This window comes from Mus musculus, chromosome 15, assembly GCF_000001635.26.
Source record: "Mus musculus strain C57BL/6J chromosome 15, GRCm38.p6 C57BL/6J".
NCBI lineage: Eukaryota > Metazoa > Chordata > Mammalia > Rodentia > Muridae > Mus > Mus musculus.
In genome coordinates this window covers 100870799-100896915 of record NC_000081.6, presented here as the reverse complement: position 1 = coordinate 100896915, position 26117 = coordinate 100870799, and the positions used below count along the sequence as shown (strand labels likewise).

Here is a 26117-nt window from a genome sequence, read left to right as displayed (position 1 = left end):
AGAAGATTTCTAGACTCAAACAAGAGAATAAGCTTAAAGACTCGCGGCGGCCCTGACCACTTATTTTCTTTATATGGCAGGCAGAGAAGGCTTTGTGAGGTTCAGCAGTAGAAACTAAGAGTGTGGGTTATGGCTGAGGTGCAGTTTAAGTGTGGCCCCATACGTGCATGCGTGCGTGTGTGCGTGCGTGCGTTCGTGCGTGCGTGCGTCCGCGCGCGTGTTACAAGCTCAGTAACCGGCATGGTCGTCATTGCGGTGTTACCTTTAAGAGGTAGCGCTAGCTCCTGCAAGGTTGTCAGATCATTAGGGGTGCTTCCTCTGGGAGGGTTTATTGGTGGTCTCATGAAGCGAGTGGGTAACTAGAAAAGCCCACCATTACAAAAAAGGGGTTGAGGACTTGGGAAAGCGAGACTGGCGGAATCGAGTAAGCAGAGATCATGGGACTCAGAGACTGAAGCAACGATCACAGAGCATGCCTGGGTCTGCTCTAGGTCCTCTGCAAATATGTTGTGGTTGTTGCTTGGTGCCTTGGGGTAACTCCTGATAGCGGGAGCGGGGGCTGCCTCTGACTCTTTTGCCTGCTCTTGAGACCCTTTGCTCTTACTGGGTTGCCTCATCCAGCCTTCACGGGAGGGTTTATGCCTTGTCTTGTTGTATCTTGTTCTGTGTTTAACTGGTGTCCCTGGGAGGCCTGCTCCTTTCTGGAGGGAGACTGAGATGGAAGAGGAGTACATCTGGGAGGGAGGGGACAGGAAGTGGGAGGATTGGAAGGAGGACTGATACAGTGGGGATTATTATATGAGAAAAGACTAAATAAAAATAAAATATAAAATACAGAGAGGAAGCCTGACCTCAGACTCCTGGCTTCTTACTATGCCAAGAGCGCTCTACCGCATGTGCTTGCCACATGCTCACCACTGCTCACCACGTGCTCGCCACTGCTCACCACGTGCTCACCACTGCTCACCACGTGCTCGCCACTGCTCACCACGTGCTCGCCACTGCTCACCACGTGCTCGCCACTGCTCGCCACGTGCTCGCCACTGCTTGCCACGTGCTCGCCGTGAGGCCCTCGCCAAACCAAGCAGAATCCAGCACCATAATCCAATGCGAGCAAAGTAGACCCTTTCTTTTTATAAATTACCGCCTACATTTAGTTTGTTAAAGATAGAGAGATGGACAAAGGGCTCATATAGCATCCAGCAGTGAAAACATTTGGTGTTCACACTACAGAATTACTCTGTACAGCCATTGTCCCAGGGAAGACTCCTCCGGTAAGCCTGCGCCAATGGTTTGTGAACTGCGTGGTTTTCCCCTCTCTGTCCGCCCTGTGGTTACACCTGACCCACGGACTGACTTGGGAGGGGCTCCGAGAGCAGATGTAAGCAAGGAAGCCCAAGTATATTTTGTACAATCACTGTGTGCACAGGCCTCCAAGGTAGTTGATTTTCTTTCTTTTGTACTTTTACTACATTGTATTTTTAAAAAATAATAATAATAAATGGCCATCCCAATTTTTCAAATAGTATAAAGTTACATATAGACAAAATATGAATAAAATATGATGAAAATCTTAAGAGGTGATAAACCAGTTTAATTATTTAAAAGTGTACCCAATTAGGGCCCCCTGGAAAGAACACAGCATGCACTCTGAACATGGAAAGTTATAAGTACCTATAGTTGGCTTGGTGCGGATGGGGGTGTCCCATGTATAGTGTTAAAGGACTCTATGAAGAAAATGCTTTCACGGACATCTATTGGATGGAACACAGGGCTCCCAATGGAGGAGCTAGAGAAAGTACCCAAGGAACTGAAGGGGTCTGCAACCCTATAGGAGAAACAACAATATGAACTAACCAGTACCCCCAGAGCTTATGTCTCTAGCTGCATATGTAACAGAGGATGGCCTAGTTGGTCATCATTGGGAGGAGAAGTCTTGCGAAGATTATATGCCCCAGTACAGGGGAATGCCAGGGCCAGGAAGTAGGAGTGGGTGAGTTGGGAGCAGGGCAGAGGGAGGGTATAGGGAACTTCTAGGATAGCATTTGAAATGTAAATGAGCCGGGCAGTGGTGGCATGCACCTTTAATCCCAGCACTCGGGAGGCAGAGGCAGGTGGATTTCTGAGTTCGAGGCCAGCCTGGAGCCTGGTCTACAAAGTGAGTTCCAGGACAGCCAGAGCTATACAGAGAAACCCTGTCTCAAAAAAAAAAAAAAAAAAAAAAGAAAAGAAAAAGAAAAAGAAAAAGAAAAAGAAAAAAGAAAGAAAGGTAAATGAAAAAAATATCTAATAAAAATTTTCAAAAAAAAAAAGAAAGAAAGAAAGAAAATGCTTTATTGCACAGACAATCTGTATCTCAGATTTCCCAAGGCAGACTAGGTCCCAGTCGCACCATAAGCCCCAGTGTACTGGGATCGCAAACTTCAAGGCAGCATCTTGCACAACACTGGTAGATCAGGTAAACTGGGGATCAGGAAATGCTATCTTTGTTTTTTCAAGGCTACTTCTGTGATCAGAATAATAAATGGTGGCTTTTGCCTGCCTCTCTACTTACACAGACGTGACTGTAGAGATGAGAGTCTGTGACAGCGGTCCTCAGATGGATGTCTAGGAACCAGTGTCTGAGCAACAGGAATTAACTGTCCAAACAACTGGACACAAACAACTGGACGCCTGAACCTCCTCGCCACACCCCTCTTTTCTGGCCGTGGACACCAGAACTTCCACACCACGGCCCTCCGTTCTGGCTGCTCTCTGGCTTTCACTGTGCTGCATGCCCCTCACGGTTGCTGGCCTGCCTCTTACTACCGGGGGGGGGGGGGGGGGAGGGCGTTAATTAACCTGTGTTTCATTTCCGAATACTTCTGGTAAAAGACTTGCCAGAACCAGGGTTGGGAGACTGAAGATTATAAAAAGGTCTCTAGTACCTATTCTAAAAGTCCTTACCCTATCAAGACTTAAAAATGATAGATTCTTTGGAATCACGTCAAATATACTAATGGGAGCAAATTTAAAAGGACACACATCTTTAATTCAATAATTTTACGCCCATATATTTATTCTGATAATAGAACATCACATATGCAACATGTATGTTCAAGGATACTCTACAAAATGCCCCATAATGCCGGGCGTGGTGGTACACGCCTTTAATCCCAGCACTCGGGAGGCAGAGGCAGGCAGATTTCTGAGTTCGAGGCCAGCCTGGTCTATAAAGTGAGTTCCAGGACAGCCAGGGCTACACAGAGAAACCCTGTCTCAAAAAACAAAACAAAACTCCCATAATAATGCAAGGTGACATTTCGAATAAGTGCTTGTTTACTTAGTAAATGCACATTATTGATGGAATGCATGCAACCACAGCAATGAGAGACACAGCCAAGCTGCTACAACAGTGAGAGCAAGCATCTACACAATGATTCATGAGATTCCCAGGGCTTGCGAGTGCAGAGCAACCACAGAGTCAGAGCCCTCGCCTTTGCTGCCGCCACGCTTGCCCCTTGCCCTCCTCAGGTGACAGAGGTGTAGACTCTCTTTCCAGGGGCACTAAGAACTGGAAAGCAGCTGCCTGTGGGAAAGGAATGGGCTGTGGGCTCTGTCTCCCTTTCTATCCTTCTAGTTCAGCACAAAGGCAAGTTAATCTAGTCTAGGAACTTTAAATCTACACCAAGAAGTTAAAAAGGCAGGCATGGCGGCACAAAGTTAGAGGCCAGCCTGGTCTGCCGAGCCAGATTCAGGAAAGCCAGAACTTCATAGAGACACTGTCTCAAAAACAAGCAATACACACACAGGGAGAGAGAGAGAGCCCTTCAGTCTCTCAGGACTGATACCCCTCTGACTATTCATCGGCAGCCTGATTCCTCTGTGAGGGCTTAATAAAGAGTCACAGTCTGGTTCCAGGTGCCACTGAGAATCCAACAGACCCAGGACAGAGAATGACCAGAGACCAGAAAGTCACTTGACAGCAAGCGATTTGGAAAGAGAGAGCAGAACTCGAAGCACTATGAGGAAGGTGATTTCATGTCTGTTACTTTGGTGTCTTGTGTGTTTGTTTTTTCATCCCTAGTATCCCCCAGGCTGGAGTCAAAGTCAACCCAAACATAGAACTACAAACCAGATACAGACAGAGTTCCATGCACAGACCTTCATTTCTAGTTCAGGTTCCCAAAGCAGTGGAAGAAGGAGGTCCCACAATGCGCCTTGCCTGGGGACAGCAGGGGCAAACACAAACGGAGCCAGGTGAGAGCAGGTCCTGACAGGTGTTCTATTCCCAGCGGCACAAGAGGTACTTCCTTCTCATCTTCTTGTCCTGAGGGTCCCAGCTGGCCTCAGGAAAGGGAAGGCAGAACCGGAGGACAAGAATCCAGGATTTCCGGGCCAAGGAGCTACAAGGGAAACCACCGGACCCCGAACGCTGAGACACAACAGGAAGAGGGAACCCAACAAAGCCATAAACTCTGGTCCTCGGACTCAAGCCCCATAGGATGCACCTGCCCCTAAGGAGTCTGTCAGAGGTTTGCACAGGCTGACCCCAGAGTGCGCCTCTACCAGATCTGGCACTGACAGGCGGAAACAATAACGTAAAGATTTCAGACACTGGGCAGTGCTACTCAGGCCAAGGAAACCAAGGACACTGAAGCCAAGCTGGATTGGCTGCCCAGAGAGATAAAGAGGAAGAACCATTGTGCGTGTGACGTGTGCTGTGAAACACCTCCTCCAGTTCCAAGCCGCCATAGCAGCCACGGACTCAGAGCAGCGTTGGATCCCGGCACAAAGCGGCCTGGGCTCATTCACACTCCAGCCCCACCCCTCCCTGAGCGTGTTCTAATATTGATGATGCTGGGGAGGGGAGGGCGACTTTCCTCAGCGGTGAAGACACTGGGAACCTTCCCATGCTTCAGTAAGTAACCCCTCCACCATGCCCACACAAGCAACCCTAATTAAACTCGGGTCACATAAAACAAAACAGCATGGGACATCAAAACAGGACAGAGACTTGCTGGGGATCAGAGAGGGGAGGGAGGGGATGACCAGAATACATGACATGCACGTGTGAGATTGTCACGGAATAAAAGATGATTTAAAAAAAAATCTTTAAAAGGCTAAGGGGTGGTGAGAAGGCTTCGTGGGTAAAGGTGCTTGCTGCCAATCTTGCTGAAACTCAGAGATCCTTGTAGCACACACACAGGAAGGAGGGACGAACTCCTACTGTGAGATGTCCTCTGATCAATGTAAGCCATGGCCCTCACACTAGCACGCACATGCACATAAATGAACATGAAAAATTAAAAACACACACATGCACACGTGTGTAAAACAGAAACAATGCAAGAGGAAGTGAGCTTGCATATAGACAGCAGAAATCATCCTAGTAGAACAAAGGGGGAAAGGGTTTTAAGATGAACAGAGACAAGCATGGTGGTGCATGCCTGTAATTCTAGTTCTTGGGAGACAGAGAATCACCACAAGTTAGAGGCCAGCCAGGACTATATAGAGAGATTCAAGAAACAAACCAAGAAAAAGAAAGAACTGTGGGCCAGGGTCCAGCAGAACAGAGCAGTGCATGCCTGGTAAGCACAAAGCCCCAGGTTCAAACCCTGACCCTGTCTCATGATGGCACAATGCCAAGAGGCCTCACACTGATGGTCTTAGTTGGGGTTTCTATTGCTGTGATAAAACACCAGGACCAAAAGCAACTTGATCATTTCAGCTTACACCTTGTGGTCCATTATCCAGGGCACACACTCATATACATTAAATAAAAATAAAATCTAAAAAAAAAAAAAAAAACCCTAGCCAGTACAATGGACCCATTGCAACTTGACACACTTGTTGCTATTGAACCGTACTTTCATATTCATCCCCAAGCTCACTCAACATTAATATCACAGAATGTTCCAACTTTCTAAAACCCCACAGTCTTCAAAGTTCGCACACTTTAAAAGTTCAGTTTCTAAGTTGAGTGGTGGTGGTACACTTGGAGACAGAAATAGGCGGATCTATGAGTTAAAGGCCAGCCTGGTCTACATAGTGAGTTCCAGGACAGACAGGGCTACACAGAGAAACCCTGTCTTGAAACAAAAGACCTAAATAAATAAATAAATAAATAAATAAATAAATAAATAAATAAATAAGAAATGTCAGTTTCTCTAAAACATCCACAATCTTTTTCAAAGTTCAAATTCTCTCAAAAAACTTCAGATTCTCTGAAGTGTGGACTCCCATACAATAAAATAAATAAATAAATAAAAATGTTTAAAAAGCTACATACTTCCTGACTCCAAGAGGAAAGAACTGGGGTATGGTTACATTCCAATCAAAGCAAAACCGAACTCCATCCGTAAAGTGAAGTGTCAGACTCTGGGACTCGGGATCTGCCAGGCTTGCCACAGTCACTCGTAGGCCCAAGCTGGCTGCTGCTGTCCTTGGTGGTTGTCCCATGATACTGGAATCTCCAAGATGCTCAGTTCTGCAGTGCAACTGGGCTGCACCTTCCCCAGTAGCCTCTCCCGGGCTCTCTTCAGGGGGTCTGACCCTGCCATACAGCATCAAGCCTCAGCTTTCCCCATGCCCGTCAATCCTGGAGGTCTACTGCAATTGAAACTGTACCTTCACCGTAGTGGCCTGGCCTGGCCTCTCGCAGTGCCAAGGACATGATTCCTTCATGCCTTCAAACCCCACGTGGGAGACGTTTACACATGACCAAGTATGGCTGCCAGCAAGTATGGCTGCCAGCACAAAGCACAGGCTAGGGTGGCCCCTCTGGGTTGCAGTTTCTATGCGCCAACTCTGAGGGAGACTTTGCCTCAATGGTGCTGGTCCCTTTTTAGTCACAGCTGATTCTTCAGCCTCCTCTGACCAGTATCAAGTGTTCCAAGAAGGCAAAGTTTTCATTTTAATAACTTTAATTCAAAATATCACGTAGATGGTCCTGATAGTGTCTGCTTCCCTCTGAAACCTCCCGGCCATGCACCCACTGTCTGCACTGGTCCCAGGACTCCTATCTTCCACCCCTGACAGGACACCCTGTCAAACTCTGGGCACTCAGTGGCTTTTCCAGCCCAAAGTTCAAATGCTACCACAATCCTCCCCAAAACACATGGTCAGGTCTTTCACTGCAAAGCACCATGACCTGCTACCAATTTCTGTGTGTTAATGAATGTTTTTCTATTGCTGTGATAAAACACCATGATCAAAAGCAGCTTGGGGAAGACAAAATTTATCTCATCTTACAGCTTGGAGTCATTAAAAGTAAGTGCAAACACTCAAGCCAGGAACCTGGTGGCAGGAGCTGATGCAGAGACCACGGAGGGATGCTAGTGACAGCTTACACTTGTAAACTCATGGTACCCAAAGCAGCTGTATAAAACCTGCATATGCTGTCACACAACTAAGAGCTTTAATCAGTAGCTTCAAATCAAATCTCACAGTTTTGTTTTTCCTAACCGATATCCTTTTGCTTTAAAAAGAAATTTTTCTTCACATGGAAGAAAAGTGAAATTATAGGAAAATGCAGAGCTTCAGTCTAAGGACACTAGAAATGAAAAGCTATCTGGGTAGTAGAGAAGACGACTCCACTTCTCGTAAGTTCTTAAAAATATGAATGAGGCCTGAAAGTGCAAAGCCCAACACTGTGAGCTTTTCAACAAAACTATGCGAGCCCCGTGAGGGAAGGTAAAGTCAGCACTGTGGAACTAACACTAACGTTACCTTCAAAGCAGTAAATGGTAATTTTAGGCCGACTGAACATTTAAATGTATGCATGATAATTCCTAGTGCAATGCTAAGGAAATTATAAAAAAGGGTACATTAAAAGTTGGGAGGCAGAGGCAGACGGGTCTATGAGTTCAAAGCCGGCGTGGTCTATGGGACGAGTTCAAGGGTAGTGAAGGCTACACAGAAAAACCCTGTCTCAAAAAACTAAGGAACAAGCAAATAGGAAAATCTAAAACATTGCATATAAATTAATGTGTGTGTATATGTATGTATGTTGTATGTGCATGTGTGTGCATGCGTGTATGTGTATGTGTGTCTGTGTGTGTGTATCCCAAAAGAAGAAAAAGGAAACGAACACAGAATAAACAAAAACAAACAAACAAACAAACAACAGGCTAATATACCAAAATTAAATATTCATAATTACTTCAAATATAAATGATTAGAATAGAGTAGAATAGAGATTGTCATGTGGCTGTATTAGTCACAGAGTGCACATTTTCAGGTAAGAAAGATGAGTAAATTCTAGAGCTGTGCTGTGTAACATGAGGCCAACAGCCACATCACGCACCTACACTTCATGAGGAGGGTGGGGCACATGGGCGGAAGCACACTCACCATATTGAAAAGTGAGACATAGAAATGGGCAGACAGGCTGAAGTACAGAAAAAAAAAAAGAACGAACAATATGCTGCCCACGAGAAACCCCACATAATCACGGTGACAAGCAGGCGAAAACTGAAGAGGGTGCTTATTGTGTGACTGGACCCTGGGACAGAAAAGCTCATTAGTTCACAACTTAATAATACAGCATTCCATCCATGTGAACACCTTGGTTTTCATAAACGTATGATGGTTACATAAATGACGGCATGAAGGAACCCTCTGTACTATTTTTGAAACTTTCTTGCGAGTCTGAAATTACTTCAAAGTAAAAAGATTTTTTTTTTAAATAAAAAGAGTGTACAATAAATATCACGAAACTGTGAATCATCAGAGATCTGGAATGGTTATATTAATAGAATCAGATAGTATAAACTTCAAAGCAAGGAAAATTACTAGGGATACAAAGAGACATTAAATAACAACAAAGGATCACATAAAAGGACAAAGAAATCTAGAATGTGTGCATGTGTATGTGTCTATATGAATATGTATGCAGACGTATATCAAAAGAGACTTAAAATACATGAACTCAAAACTGGTAAAGTTGAGGGAAAGAGTATATGAATTCCATGATTACAAAGACTTCCGTTTTCCTTTTAAAATAAACAGGTTAAAAAAAATAACCAAGGATACAAAGAAACTGAAAAACACCATCAACCAGTTGGATATAACTAATATCCACAGATGATTCCCCCTAACAACAGAACACATATTCTCTTCAAGTACATATGGCACATTCCACAAAACAGACTTTATTTTGGGTCAAAAGACAGAACTTATTTTAAAGCATGAAACTCATATAAAATGTATGATGGAATAAAATTAGATAGCAAAGAAGACTGGGGGGGAAAAAATCCCAAATTCCAAGCCACACACCCAAGTTCAAGGTCATGGAGGAAGACTCTAGGGAAATAAAACTTCAATGAATCAAAATTTGTCAAATTCAGTCACAGTTGTACTTGAAGTAAAATTCTTATTATTAAAAACTTATACTACTGAGACAGGAAGACTTGGAATTCAAGGCCAGCCTGAGATGCATGGCAAGACTCTTGCCTCAAAAAACCAAAATAAAGAAAAGAAGGAGAGGCAGGGGGAGAGGGAAGAAAAAGAAGAGAGAGAGAGGAAGAGGAGGAGAAGGAAGGGAGGGAAGAAGAATGGGGAGGACAGACATATTCAAATCAACAGTGTAAGTTTCCAGTTGAAAAGAAAAAAAAAAAAAAGAACAAATTTACTCAAAATTACATATTAAGACCAGGAGAAATCACTACAGACCTTATAACCATCCAGAGCAAACTAATGTACACATTTAAACTGGGCAACTCAGATTAAGGGAACCAATTTCTTGAAAGCAACAAAATATCCACTCCAAAGACTTAAGCATTCTAGTTTGTTGCTTAAATCTAATTTGTGGGTTTAAAATCTTTGTAAGAGAAAACCTAAAGGGAGTTCAGATTGTAGGGTGGTTTGACTGAAAAGGTGGCCCCCAAGAGCTCATATATCTGAATGCTTAGTCACCAGGAGTGACTCTATTAGAAAGGATTAGAAGGATTAGGGGGTGTGGCCTTGTTGGAGGAGGTGTATCACTGGAGGAGAGCTTTGAGGTCTCAAAAGCCAGTGCTGAGCCAGTGTCTCTCTCTTTCTGCCTAGGGATCAGGATATAGCTTTCAGCTACTGCTCCAGCCCCTGCCTGCACACTGCCATGCTCCAGGACGTGATGATAATGGGCTATAAACCTCTGAAACTGTAAGCAAGCCCTGATTAGATGCTTTCTTTCGTAAGAGTTGCTGTGGTCATGGTGTCTCTTCATAGCAATAGAACAGTGACTAAGACAAATGGTTTCACTGGAAAAGTCTACCGTCTGTTTTTCTTCTCTGATTTATTTGTAATATGTAAGGTGGGAGAGTAACATGGGTCTGCATGCAGGTACACACACCTGGGGTGTGACAGCAATCAACACTGGCGCTTCTTTCCTCTATAACTATCTGCCAAGGTTTTGTATTTTTAATGTTTTTCATTTTATGTATGTGAATATGTGTGTGGTATACCCATATATGTGTGCACAGACATATCAAGTGGAGGCCCGAGGAGGAAAACTGAAGTCCCGCTTTATCACTTGCTGCCCTGTTCCCTTAAGATGGGACGTCTTGCTGAATCTGGGGCTAGGCTATTGTCAAGCAAGCCCCAACAGTCCACTGGTCCCACCCTCCATAGGGCTGGAGTTACAGCTGAGCATAGATAGCCCAAATTGTACGTGGGTACTGGGGATTTAAACTCAGTGCTCACAGGGCAAGCATTGGTACCTACTGAGCCACCTCTGCAGCCCTTCCACCTTATTTCTCAAGACAAATTCCCTGACTGGAACTAGAACTTGACATTTCAGCTAAGATGGCCAGCTGACAAGCCGCCTCTCTCTGCCACAGCCCCAGGACTGGACTTACAGATGCACAGGACCACAGCTGACTTCTATGTGAGTGCTGAGGACCTCATGCATATTCAGCAAGGCACTGTAATGACCCATCATCCTAGCCCTCTGCCCAACACTTAATGAAGTAATTTGATGGAATAGTTCTCATGGCTACTATCATTAACACCAAAACCTAACAAAGATATCCAAGGGCTGGGGGGGGGGGGAACAACTACAGACTGATTTTCTCAAGTAGATACAAAACTCAACAACAACAAATTTTTGTTGTTGTTCTTTAAAACAGAGTCTCTAGGCTGTCCTGGAACTCATGTAGACCAGGCTGCTCTCAAACTCACAGAGATCAGCCTGCCTCTGCCTCCGGGATGCTGGGATTAAAGGCATGCTCGACCACACACTGATCTACAAAGTATCAACAAATCAAAACAACACACTGCAACCAAATATCACCCACCTCAGGAATACAAAGGCTTCAATACAAATCATGCGTTAGCAAAGTAAAGAAATATATGGCCATATCAATTCAGAGGAGAAAAAGGGAAACACCAGACAGAATTGAATATCCATTTGCAACAAGCTATCAAGAGACAGACTTAAACTGGTGAGAGCGCCTGCAGGAGCTAGCTTAATGATAAAAGACTGGGCACCTTTTCCTACGGCCAGGAAGAAAGCCTACATCCAATATCTTACAAGAAGTTTGCAATAAAGGAGGAGAAGAAAAGACATATAAATCCAACTGGAAGAAATTAAACTGTCACTTTTCATAGACTATTCGATTATCTACAGAAAGTCCCAAGAACAGCTTGTAGACTCAACGAGCGAGCTTGTAAGTTGTAAGGCACTAGTTCTCATTTTAAAAATCCATTATGTTTCTACACTCAAGAAATGAACTAAAAAGTGAAACCTGAAATAAAAGCACTTATATTAGTTTTAAAAAATTCTAAAAATGTGCAGAATCTATATGTTTAAACTACAAAATGAGGCCAGTGAGATGGCTCAACAAACAAAGGTGCTTGCAGCCAAGCAGGAAGACCGAGTTCAATCCCTGAGCTTCACATTATACTGGGAGAGAATTGAATCCTACAAATTGTCCTCCGGCTTTCACAAGTACACCATGGCGCACACACAAAATGCTGATGAAATATGTCAAATAGTACCCAAATGAATGAAGAAAATAGATCACACACATTGATGACAAGCCTGGATACAGCAATTAAATTCTTAAACTGATCTACAAATTTAAGAGCGTTCTGATCAAAATTCAAGCCAATTCTGCCTGATTTCCAGAACAAAGCAGGAAAATTCCTTTGACCATCCTAAGCTCTTGCTGTAATGCTATGGCTGGCAGGGGTGGCACACATGAAGGGACCAACATTCAAAACACTGAAACAGAACAGAGCCCAGACAAATGCAGACAGAGCCAGCTGCCTTGGGAAAGGCGCAGAGCCAACTCCACAGAGAAAGGTAATCTCTCCCACAACGGTGAGGAACCATGAAAAGAATACACGGAACAAAACCAACATGCTACAAAAGGAACGCATCTGAATCGCAAGCCTAGGTGTAACACCATAAAACTTGTATTAAAGACATCATTGAAGACCATCCTGGGTTAGACAGAAAGGGTTTATATGTATGTCATTAGAAAGACAATCCATTTGTGAGACTATGCCGGGGCCTAGCAAACACATAAGTGGATGCTCACAGTCAGCTATTGGATGGATCACAGGGCCCCCAATGGAGGAGCTAGAGAAAGTACCCAAGGAGCTAAAGGGATCTGCAGCCCTATAGGTGGAACAACATTATGAACTAACCAGTACCCCGGAGCTCTTGACTCTAGCTGCATATGTATCAAAAGATGGCCTAGTCGGCCATCACTGGAAAGAAAGGCCCATTGGACTTGCAAACTTTTTATGCCCCAGTACAGGGGAACGCCAGGGCCAAAAAAGTGGGAGTGGGTGGGTAGGGGAGTGGGGGGGGTATGGGGGACTTTTGGGATAGCATTGGAAATGTAAATGAGGAAAATACCTAATAAAAATATTTTTTAAAAATTGAAAAAAAAAAAAGAAAGACAATCCATAAAAGAGAAAAAAAAGGGGGGGGGACGACGACATTATACTTAATCAAAAATTTTAAATCTGTCTTACAAACGAGAAGGAAAAGAAATGTCCGCCCTGTGAGAAAGCCTGTCCAAATGATTAACCTGAGGAAAGACGTATCAAGAGTATATAATTAAATACCACACACACACACACATACACAGAAGCAAACCTCACAATAAGAAATCCAATATATTCTAATGGGCAAAATATCGGAACAGACTTCACCACCTGTGTACAGACAGCAAAAAAAGCTTGTAAAAAGATACTCAGTATCGGTAGCCACCAGAGGACCACAACCGGAAACCACAGTGGGACCCACTGACTCCTCACTTACAGATGGGGGAGTACAGCAACCAAGCCTGGTGCTCCCTTGGCGTCTGGAGATGATGCACAGCAATGTAGCTGCACGGGAAATCAGTTTACTAGTTTACCCTTAATGTCTCCGTGGCGTAAGGTACTTGCTGTGCAAGCACAGGGTCAGACCTGAGCATCCACATAAAAAGCGGGGCCCAGCTGCAGGCACCTGTAATCCCAGCCCTCACAGTAAAGGCAGGAGGGCTCGCTAACCTGAGTCCAGGCAGTCAGTGAGCTCCAGGGTCAGTGAGAACCTGCCTCAAAAACACGAGGTAGGTTGTGGAGGAAGGTACTTAGTGTTCACCTCTGGCCTTTACACAGGCACAAGCTGTTGTGTGTACACACATGCCCAAAAGACACACGTATACTTATACTTGCCAAAGTCCCACTCGTTTTGTTTGTTTTTGTGTTTATTTTTTTCGAAACAGGGTTTCTCTGTGTAGCTCTGGCTGTCCTGGAACTTACTTTGTAAACAAGGCTAGCCTCGAACGCCTATAGATCTGCATGCCTCTGCCCCCTCCCACCCCCAACTCCTGGGACTAAAGGTGTGCACCACCACCCAGCTCAGCAGTCCCGCTCTTAGGAACAACCTCTGGGAAATGTGAATTTAGGCTACACAAAGACCTGTACAGCAGCCGTTATCCACAATAGCCAGAAACATCCCACATTCTGAAGGTCCCTCCACAGATGAATAAGCAAATTGTTAAACACAGTGTTAGATACAATGTGACAAACAATTCAATTCTCTACAGTAAGATACCACTCACCAATAACAAAGAACCAATTGGTACAACATACATCACCAAGATACCACACTGAACAAAAGAGGCCAGGCTCAAGGATTTAGATGCTACAGTATGGTTCTATTTATTTATATGCCATTTGGGAAAGGTAGACTCATTGGATCGGGGAGCCAGTCAGGGCTTGCCAAGAGTCACTACAAAAGGACCAGTAGGACTTTTAAGGGGCAGTAGAACTCTTCTTCGTCCTGACAGTAGTTATACTTATATGAATCTATGTGTTTATTAACTCAGAAACAATTTGGGGGGGGGCAAATTTATTTGTTTATTTATTCATTCATTCATTCTTGGATATTTGATTTACATTTCAAATGTTTTCCCCTTCCCAGATCTCCCCTTCGGAAACCCCTATCCCACCCCTCACCCCCTGCCTCTATGAGGGTGCTCCCCCATCCACCCACTCCCATCCTCCCACCCTGGCATTCCCCTACACTTGGGCATTGAACACCCTCGGGCCCAAGGGCCTCTCTTCCCACTGATGTCCTACAAGACCATCCTCTGCCACATATGTGACCAGTGCCATGGGTCACCCCATCTGTATTCTTTGGTTGGTGGTCCAGTCCCCGGGAGCTCCAGGGGATCTGGTCTGTTGACACTAGAAACAATTTTTTTCAATTTTGCTTTCCACAAATTTAAATATAAATATAAGAAAACCAAAGCTGTTTGAAATGTTAAAGTGAAAAATATATATCCACTATCTCTAAGCTAGATACATAAGTTTTTCAAATTCTGGTCACACTGACTCTTATTCCTGGGGACAGAACCCTAACAGGACAGGAATAAGTTCCATATTCTCTCAGGCACACTGCTGGCCTGTACACAGAACTAGAGTGCAGGGTTCTAAGCTCTAAATTTTGGTCATAGAAACTTATCTTTTATGTAGTTGTCCAGAATTTGGACTACCATCCATGTCTTGGATTCCACAGATCAATCGCTGTTTTTTTCATAATTATACATCCCAAAGTCTACCGCCACAAATAAGAGTCCCTACTATGTTCTGTGGTTAAGTACTGCAACAAAAAGATCAGGAAAAGCCCTGAGAGTCCCACACTTCTCCACAGAGCAGTGCTACTGGAGTCCTGCTGGAACTGGACACATTCTCACCTGCTTCCTCCGGGCCTTTACTTTGTTTTCTTTGGTTCATGAGTTTGTTTTTGCAACAGATTATAACCAAGAGATAGACTGACTGCTCTTACAGAGCCCCTCAGAGTGCTCCCAGCAAGACTCTGGGATTTTCCAACCTACACACCAGACACCAGGAGGCAGCCTGCCAATGAACCGAAGATAAACCGCACACACAGACTACAGGCTACTAGGACAAAGATAACCTGTGACTTAGGCACAAGGCACACCTCAGGAGTCAGGCTAAGCATACTCTAACTAAATGGGTACAGGGACCATTCAGTATAACCAACAATAAATCCTCAGTAGTCACTCAGCACACCGTAACAGAAAAGGACTCTTCTTCGACCTGTAAAGCTCTGAGGACCTTCAGATGCTTAGGGTCTATCTTAAGATGCCCCCCAAATGTTTTTATTCATCTTCTTTGGGCACTTACGAGGGAAGTTCCTGGTGAAGTACTTGAGAACTACGAGACCCCTGCTTACACCATTATAAGCCGCACTGGGTTTTACACTACCTCTTCTTCTTTTAGAGACAGGAAAAGGAGAAACATTACAAATAAAAGATTTAAAGGACACCTACAGCTCTCTATTCCTTCCTTGCACTGGAACATACAGATCTACACAGCAGACTGCCCTCATTTCTCTGCAGGAGCCAAGTAGACCCGCCTCACCCAGGCGAGCCCCAGAGCATGTCACAGGGCGCTTCTGTTTAAATGCCTTAGCCTGTACATCCTACCTAGGAAGCAGGTGTGTGCACACACAGCACAGCGATGCTCCACTCCTCGTGGGATTGCTGCAAGGATGCTGTGCATCCCTACACAGAATGCTAAATCCATTTACATCATGTTCATGATCTCAGCTTGTTCTCCTGGCTCCACAGTAAGCCACAGAGGCCACATCTGAACACAAACAGGTAGATGTAAAGGTATTTAAAGGGGTCCAAGTTATTCAAGCAACTCTGGTGACTTAAAAAAATGAATTTTAATAAAAATAATTTCATTATTTTTTATTGAAGGAAATTTCTAATGTGCTTTTTTCTAAATATATTTTGGTATATCGATTCTGATATTCAAAAGACTCTCTCTTTTATTTTCCTTCTTATTTGAAGATCTTTGCTAAGTAGAAGAAGGATGAACAAGGCCAAGTTTCCCAAGTGTACCTGTGCTGCAAATTACAGAGACCTTTGCTGGATCAGGGACCGCGGTCATGCACTTCAGATCCACTTCTCACCCAAGCCAGCTCTCACCACTGACAGCTAAGACTCAGTACTTGAATGGAAAGTCACAGCATGAATAAGACCTCCCCCTCCTCCCTCCCTCTGTTCTTACCTCCTAAAACCTTTTAGTGGCTACCCTGAGAGCCTCTGTTCAAAAGAGGTTCATTGTTTCAGCAAGAGAACGCCTTTTATCAGTCACAGCCTAAGAAAAGGTGTGTGCCTCTTACTCCGCATCCTCCTTATGTAAGGTTAGTTGAGAATATCAAGGGAGAAGGGGAGGTGAAGATTATTGGAATAGAAGAGGGGCAGAAAATTATTTGAGCCAGAGGACTGGGGTTTCTGCTGCAAGAGTGTGCCTTGTATATAGGACTGGGAAGCCAAAACCGCAGCAATACAGTTGTCTAGACAAACCTGAACAGTGACACCAGTTGACATGCCAGTGTGGGTGAGGGAATCTCACAAAGCCCACTTAGATGAAGAGCCACAGGTAGTTCATGACATCAATGACAAGCCCGACTGGTTATCCACTATCAAGCAGTCAGCCCCCAAACACACTTATGGGCTACACTAATGGACTCAACTTGTAACAACTGTAACTGAAGAGGGGAGGGTGTGTTAATGGAGAGCTACTGATATACCTCAGTGACTAAGGCACTCGCCACTAAGTCTGATGACTAGACCCCACATGGTGGGAGGAGAGAACCTTCTCTCTCTCTCTCAAGATGCCCCTGGACAGCCACAAGTGCACCGTGGTAATATGAACCCCTGTGCATACACATATACACTCGTTGAACAAAGTGTAACAACATTTTTAATTAAAACAATGATGTATAAATGGATCAAGACTCCAACATAAAAGCAGGAGTCCTTCATCAGGGAGAGTGTAAGAATTAAACAAGCTCAAAAGACAGGTTTTCCCAAAAGAATAAACAAATCAATAAATAAACCCAGAAGCTCGTGGGGAGAAATCCCTGCAGAAAAATAATTTTAAAATTAGAAAAAAAAAAAAGTTCCCCTAACATAAGACTCCATGTGGCACACGTATTCAAAGTTCTGTTTGCCTTCTTTCCCATCCATCCTGACCACAAGTCAAGCTTTCACCCATATACAATGAGGCCAAATCAAACTGCCAGCTGCTCGGCTGTCCACGCCCTGCTCTGCGCCATCCTGTCAAACACAGCTACGTGATTTCCCCAGACCATGACGTCATGGCCTCGTTTGTGGCTCGGTTAGCACTCCTCTCAACCGTCTGTGCTGTCCACCGACATGAGCACAGCTGAAAAGCCTTTAACGTTGCCTAACCCACTGCTATTTTTGCAGGCTTCTCTGCAACTGGGGAACTGTACCCAGCCAGCCCACCTAGACTGCGCACTACTCCCCCAGAACACTCTACGTTCTTACCGTCTCACAACATAACGCAAAGCTCGGAGCAGACATCTTCCAACAACCTGCTCCTGATCAAACCAGTCTGAAGATTTTCTGAAAAATTAGCTCTCTGGCCAGGCATGGTGGCCCTCGTGAGGCTGTGGCAGTATAGCCACGAGTTTGAGGTGAGCTTGGAAGACGTGTGTAGGCCAGTGTGCTTCAGCGTGAGACTGTATCTCAGGGGAAATCAACTTATTAACTAATTGCCAGCTACACCACTCAGCTGGCAATTAAACCCTTTTCAATCATTGAACCATTATGAAAACCTATTCTTTAGGATTTTATATTTAGTACTTAATTGACCAGGTAAGTTTCTAGAATACAAAGAGATCTTTTATACAGCTCTCAGTACCTGCTACAGTCCCCTCTCTCCCTTGGGTGTATTTAATAAATATTTGTAGACTGCTGTGGTCAGGAGGGACAACAGAGTTCCCCATAGAAACCAAGGGACCGCTTAGACTATGTCTCCTCTACATGGGAACTCCAAAAAGCAATTCAAGTGGTAGGAGAGGATGTTTCACCCAAACTAACTTTTTACATTAAATAACCCAAAACATTAGTGTAAAATTTTCATCAATAAAAGGAAAACACAGTGGAGTTATGTATATGACAAAGTAGAGGAAGGATTACAATGAGAGATCGAATTGTCAAATTATTTAGTCTTTCTGAGTGGGCTGGAGAGACGGCCTTTGAAAGCACCGGCTGCTCTTCCAGAGGTCCCGGGTTCATTCCCAGCATCCACACGGCTGCTCACAATGACCTGTAACTCCAGGGACAGGAACCCAATGCCTCCTTCTGTCCTGTGCAGGCACCAGACAAGCACGTGGTGCAGACAAAACTCCCATATGTATAAAATAAGTACTTTAAAGATAAAAGCTTTCTAAAGGATGATGGGAAAGGGTTGAGTTGGGTAGGAGGGGCTACTGTGTGCATGTGCCCAAGACCTAGTATTCACGACTGGGCATATGGAATGTGTAGTGGAAGGCTGAGAGATAGGAAGAGACAATTCAACCACGTTGGTCTTGAACCCTCTGTCTCTAGCAACCACTTAAGCAAGTAAATTCAAAGGCAGTGTCTTTAAGGCAGAATGGAAGGGAGAGCACAAGACTGCCGGTGTGGAGAGGCTCTTACAGTACGACTAACAGTGAGCATTAAGTCTGTCAGCCCTATTTCCATAAAGCAAGAAGACGCCCCCCCTCCCCCCAGTTTTCCCAACACAGCAATCAGGTGAAGAAAACAATGTAGCAGAGACAGAACAAGACTGAACACAAACAAGTGAGACTGCACCTTCCCAAGGTTCTGAGCTCTGTCCCAGAGATCGGAACCACTGTCATCCAGAAATGAGCCCAGAGATGGACCCCCTCCCCAGGAGTCTTCAGAAGACCGCACACCTGTCTTAAGGTATGAGCCTTTCTCACAGTCACACCCCAACTCCCATGTCTGTTGGACCCCCACGCCCTCTGATAACCCCTCATACTCTGAACGTTCCCCTGACCCTAGCCGAACAATGCCAATGTTTAAAGCATGGCTATCACACTCAAGGCACTTTCCCTATAAACAAGGGATCACATCTCTTTACAGCAAATCCTAGGAAATCCAACTGAGAATTCTGTAGCAAATGAGGTTTCTGGATATTCTGACCTCTGAGAAAGTTCTGCCAGGCTCATTTACAACCTGCTTAATATTCCTCTGCAGTTTAATAATAATGCACTAATTTGTTTTCATTTGAAATCGTTTTATTCTGCTTACTGCTAAGTCGAAAAGGCAGTAGTGGATGTGGCACCAAAGCTCACGGCGTCATCCTTAATTAAAGAGCTGAAGTACAGAGCTCACCATACAGCAAACAACCTCACTCACTCACAAACACTGCTTGGCAAAACAAGAAAGCCGCTGTTTCGGATGGTTTGCAACAGACCCTGAGCTTCCGGAGGCTCGGTATTTAACTGTCTTTAGAATAAAGACAGGAAGGAATTACAGTGGAAGCGGACTGCTTTTTCACTGAGGAAGTAGTCTTGATCCCTTTCATCATTAAAAGTTACCTAACTGTTAAAACTAACCTGACTGACTGTCCCTGACTCCCCGAGTTCACTCTGGTGGGAATGCTGATACGCAAGTGAAGTAACTTTCCTGTAAGCCTGTACTGCCTGGAACGGCAAAGCCTTTAACAGCATACAAGATGCACTAACCAAGAGAACAGGGAAGGTGTCAGTTAACAGCTTTTGAGGGATTCAGTGTTCTCCATTTCCAGACCTCTGGACAAGTCCCAGTGACATTGAAAACCTCTCCCTACCACCATAAGGTTACAGAAATGCTGCAAACTTCTACACACACACATACACACACACACATGCATGCACACACACACACATACACACACACACATACATACACACACACATACACACATACACACACACACACATACACACACATACACACACATACACATATACACACACATACACACACATACACACACACACACACACATACACACACACATGCATGCACACACATACACCCCCACATGCATACACACATGCACACAAATGGGTGCACATACACACACACACACAGAGACATACACACACCACCCCAAACCCTCAGACTCCCAGTTTTGTGCCACTTAGTTTCCTTTGCTATGGCCATATGTCTCCATGCCTGAGGAAACTCTTGGCTACTTCCCCCTTTCACCTGCTCCTTCCCAGCCTATATCCTTCCAAGAACAACCCTAGGTCTCTAGGTCTCACCTAGCAGCACCTGTTCCCAGCATGCTCTGTCCGCCAAGACCTCCAGCTTCAAGCGTGAGCAAAGCTGCCCCTGGTGTCAGCAGCCAAACTTTCCTGAGGTCCCCGTTAATGCAGGATGGAGGTGAGAGACATTCCCAGTCCCCACAGAAGGGTATTTATTTGCAAGACACAGGGAGAAAGACACACAAACACAGGGGTGTGGCAGTCCCCTAGAACACAGCTATGTTCTGATTTTCCTTTGGGGCAGAGCGTTAGGACACACAGAGGGAAATGCATGCAAGCTCAACCCCTTCCTGACAGATCTCAGGTCACCTTCCCTCGCCCCTCCCCCTTTTCCAGACGCTTCTTGAGCCGTGCTTCTGCCTATCTCCGAATCTTTCACCGTGCCCACTCACGAAGATATGTTTAGCTACCTAGGATAATGATAATTTCTTAAAATAAACCAAAACTGTTCATTTTACTTGGTTATATGAACATCAGAATGTAACACCATTTCATGGGGGAGGGGGGGATCTTTTAAGTGTGAATCAACCAGGCTCCGTGGCAGCCTCGGTTCCACCTCTCATGTCATCCTCACCCCTGGACAACTCCGCCTTTTGGGTTCGCCATCTCCTAAGATGTAACACGGAATAACACTCACCTTCCCTAGTTCTAAACAACCACCAGCTAGAAGGATAGGCTGAGCTTCTGTAAATAGAATGACTACCACCCAAGGCAGGTGGCCACCTGTGAGTCCCAATATGAGGACAGAAGCCACTGCAAACTACCGCACTGATAAAAACCCAGCTCATGTGAGAAGACTGGTAGGGCTCCATCTTTAGATCTGTAGATAAAACAGTCCAGTTGCCTTCCAGCCGGAGTGCTAAAGCAGTCCCTTGTGGTAAGTAACGCCAGCACGGCACACTTCAGGGGGACTGGGAAAAGAGCTGCTTGGGCAAATGCAATCATGGGGCGGTGTGGGGTCAGCGCAGCACCTGTATGGTATAATTTTTCTCATTTGAGACTAGCAATGTCCATTCAGGTTAAGGAACCTGCAGACCCCGCCTCCTGCGCAGACTTCCAGGAATTATCTGCTTTCAGACTACTGAAACTTACATATATATCAGATACACATGCAAATACCCACTAAGCTGCCAAACCTCGAGAGGACGGAAGCAGATTTTATATAATCCCCACAAGCGTGGCATTGAAGGCATTATTACTCCTATGTTTACAAACCCAGAGAAACTAGATAACTTGCCCGAGGTTAAAAAGCAAGTAGCCAAGTCAGGATTTGAACTAGCTCTGTCCAAGGCCTGTAGTTACCTTCGACAATGGCAATTGGTTGGGTTACTTTTCCTTATTCCATGACATAGCATTTGACTATGTGTCCTAACTTCACAAAGGGACAGAAACAACTTCAGCTGCCTTCTCCTTTCTCTTTCCCCACATTTATTTTCCACCCTTTTGAAAACTATTTTTAGGTAAAAACCACTGAGCTTAACCTGACAGTCACACAACATTTCTCCGATCGATATGCCCACAGGGCCAAAGTTGTGTTTCTACCTCTGGCTCTCTTACAGCCACGGTTTCGAGCAGGTCATGGTTTCTAAGTTGGTGCTATTTAGCAAATGTGTCCATGTCTGATACAGTGTCTTACACCTGGGAAGTACTGGATGACAATGGTCATCAAGTTACTGACTGGGGGTCTTTATCCCTCTAATTAATGTGCTACATTTTAGCCAAGAGACTTAAAAAGGGGTGGGGATTACTCTGGGTAAATTCTTTCACATTAAAGATAGTTTCCTGAAAATTGTTTAAAGGATTAAGGGGAAAGGCAAATGGAAATGTAACAACTTAATGTCTGAGCCCCTGGGTCTATTAGACCCTGAGTCTAAGAACATGAAAGCTACAACTTGGAAAGTATCATTTGAGCAACTTCTGCAAGTGTAGCTTATAACTGAAAGGCACAAGCACATGTGGCCAATGCTCCTGCTGAGCAGTAAAAGCCAGGGCTTCCCTCCATACTATTTCTGCAACCAGTGTTTGTTATTTTTTATAACTGTGGCAACTGGGCACACTCTGGATAAGCTATCCTTAATACTTCCTCTACAGTACGGGCGTAAGGCCTTTCCCAGTGTAACTCACAGGGGTTAAACACCCATTAAGTAAATCAGGTGCTTTCCAGACTTGTTACATAACCCCAGCACATGAAAGAGTTTTCTTTCCATTCATAGAACCCTCTCTCACTTTAGGTAGCCATGTTTCTTTGCATTCTTTTCAAATAGGTGGAGTGTCTTCCAGCTCTCTACAAAATGTTGTCTCGGCTTTCATGATAGCAAGCATGTGAAAGACTTTTGCCCCTTATGTAGTTCCAAAGTATGTCCTTCAATGTGACACATGTTACCTTCTAAGAGAGATTAAAGTATTTCAACCACCGGGGTGAGCCATTTTCTGTGACACTGAGTTCCCTACCAACAAAGTATTCAAAGTGGAGGGGGTCCTATAAGAAGGATTCCCAAGGGAGGCAGGAGGCTGAGCAAGTTGAATTTTATGTTCCACCTTCTTAATCTATGATTTTAAAACAATTTTAGACCAGCATACCACAGAGACATAATGGTTCGCAAGCTGGCCTGCTGAGTCCCATCCCCAGCTCACTGTTTAGATCAACCTAGCAAAAGTACCCTTCAGATTCAGCTTAACTTGGTTAGCTATCGAATTTCTTCTGGCAAAGACCAAATTACCGTAATATTGACAGTTTCTTGCTATTTGAAATGACCGGGGGGGGGGGGGGTCCTGAAACCATGCGGTCAGCAGAATGTATGCCTTACATACCGATCTGCTGAAGCCAAAACAGCACTGCCTCTCTGTGAGGGACAGCTGAAGTGAGGAGTTACGTGGGAGTAGGAAAAATGTGATAACCAGACCTTCAACCTCAAGTACGACCCAGCTGCGCATGCACATGCAGATCCACATCACGGGGAAAGCCTGCTGTTCATAGCGGCAAAGCGAATCCAGTCCCTTCCACCGTGACTTCAGCCACACAAGCCAGGGAGCTGTCCTTCAGCACCGCAGCAGGTACCGCTCTAGCAAGCGTAACGCCAAGGAAAGGCAATGCCGACAGGAGCGAGCGTCAGGGTGAACTGATTAGAGTCCTCCTTCAAGCAACCGTATAGCTATTTGTTTTTAAATACACTATATCCCAAGTCCCTATCCTTGTTAATTTAAAAGAAAATTTTCCAGATATTTATAGGAAAGTTGACAAAACCTCAAATGAAAACCGAAGGCATATAAAGTCAGTCTCTCAAAGCGACCCCAAGAAACCAGTGACTAGCTAGCCTGAACCATCACAGAAATTGCTACACAAAACCCACCACATCCCAGTAAGAGACATATTATATCTACACACATCAGATGTTCTGAGAACACAGAACATGCTTGCAGCCCCTCTCCGGAGAGCTTCAATTTCTAGGACAGACACAATTCTCACGGAACACCAAACCATCACTACCCCCACACACAGCAATCAAATCCTCTTTCAGGGAGAACTGAAGGCCTTATGGGTCATGAGTTCCAGAGGAAAATGCTGCAGTATTTCAAGAGCCAGGTTACAGACAAAATGCTAAAAGCTTTCAGCGTTTTGAGCGTTTGAGCCTCTTGGTTCCTGCCATCCTGCTACTGGGTATTAACGTTGTCCAGCCATTTGCATTACACATCAAAAACATATTTTTGAGGAAAGAACAAGGCTCCCTCCCCCATATCTTCTAATGCACATGGAGAAAAGGGAAGAGAGCCTGTGAGACGTTTAAAAACCTACCACACCCGAAATCTCCTTGGAAAGCTAAGACATCCCCCGATCCTAACACACATACAACCTCCCTAAAGGATCTCCAGGTTTAAACTCGAGAAAACAGTTATAAAAAGCACCCCCCCCCTTTGCCCTAAAGGCCCTTACCCACACTTCCTGCTTCCAATCCCTGCCTTCCCGGATGCCCACCCCACTGTGCATTAAAAGCCATTCCCCCTGTGCAGCAGACCTTGCAGCCTGCTATTTCTCCCTGCCCGAGTTCGGCCAGGTGCAATGCAAAGTTTTTTCTATGTTTTCCCCCCACCTCCACCCCAACAGATGACATTGATTATGAACACTGATGCGAATCTTGGAACCTCCAGTTATAAAATGTATTCCCCCGGTGCTTCAAAAACTGCAGTGTAAGTGAGGGAGAGGGCACAGGGTGGAGTAGTTGGAAGGAATGCATGGTTTGGAGAATTCCTGCTTATTGGGCTGAAAAATAACTCCCACTCCAACCTAACTCGAACCTAGGGGACGCTGAAGGGGTCTGACAGCCCCCACTACCGCCCGGAAAGTTAACTGCCAAGTCTCCACCGGTGGTTGCTGCGGGCAATGGAGAGGACAGAGCGGTGCTCCCCGGAGAAATGCAGAGGTTTTGCGGTCCCCAGGGTACCAAGGGTGAAGCAGAGAGGAAGGATCCAAGCTATGGATCTGGGCAAACAGTTCTGTATCCCAACGCTAACAAGAAGCCCAGGGTGCTGCTGCCCGTGGTAAGGTGGGGGAGGGAAGGGAGCGAGGAGAGGAACGAGCTCTGCATAGGGTGGCGTAGGGGTGGGGTGGGGGAAGGGGGATATTCTGAAAGTGATGTACTCTGATGCAGGAATCCTAACCTGCTAAGGAAGGTCGCGAGGGGCTCCAACACAATCCCTGAGCACCCTGGCGAGAGGGGGAATGATACATCCAAGTAAAGGAGTGAAGGACAGGAGGTGTCCTGACTGCCCCACGAGCCCATGAGTCCCCCGGCTTCTGCAGTTGTTAGCAATGTGGAGCCGAATGAGGGAGGATCCAGTAAGGACTGGGGGAGGGGGCAGAGAAGAGGGGCTGCAGAGCAGCCCGAGAGCCCCGGCCGGGCTGGCACTGGGGGCTGGGTGCCGGCTGCAGCGCCGAGGGGACACCGGGGCAAGCCCGCGTCCCTGGACGACCAGGCAACCTGGAGGGCAGGGTGTCCAGGGGTGGGAGCTGGTGGTCCCCCATCCTCCTCAGGAACCCCGGCAAACACCGTAGAAGGAAGCAAGACTTCCAAACACCCGTGCAAAGCACGAAGGGCATAAACCCCGCTCCACGGCGGCCACGCGAGCCCCGTGAGCCCCGCGGCCCGCGAGCCGCGCCGTGCGCTCTGCGGCAAAGCCCCGGGCTGAGAGGGGCGAGCCCGCTCCAGGGTCCCGGGGCGAGAGGGGAGCCCAGGCCGAGGAGCGGCGCCGGGCCGGGGGCTCCGGGGCAACTTACGGCGGCGGCGGCGGCGGGCGAGGCGGCGGCGGCCCTAGCGCGGGGCCCGGGAGGCGCGGCCGGACTGCAGAGGCGCCGAGGCTGCGGCGGGCGGGACTGCGGTGGGCGCCATCTTGGAGCGCTCCCCGCGCCCGCCCCCCGCGCTGCGCGAGCCCTTGCATAATTGATGACTCGCGCCGCGCGCGCCGCCGCGCGCCCCCGCCGCCGGGCCCCCGCGCGACCCTCCGCGCGCGCCCCCCGCCCGCGCCCCGCGCCCGCCCGTCCTCCTAC

The 26117-nt window shown here is 45.9% G+C and overlaps 1 protein-coding gene across 10 annotated transcripts in view; it reads right to left on the bottom strand.

The window, feature by feature from the left end:
• The window catches only part of Scn8a (sodium channel, voltage-gated, type VIII, alpha), a 176076-nt gene that overhangs the window by 149023 nt on the left and 936 nt on the right, over positions 1–26117 (bottom strand). Inside the window, exon 1 of one of the 10 annotated variants that reach the window (XM_017316513.2) lies at positions 25848–26015. The exons of the other annotated variants lie outside the window; for them this stretch is intronic. The gene's annotated coding sequence lies outside the window, so the exon portion shown is untranslated. Of the gene's footprint in view, positions 1–25847; positions 26016–26117 lie in introns of those variants that run through there. 10 annotated transcript variants of the gene reach the window in all.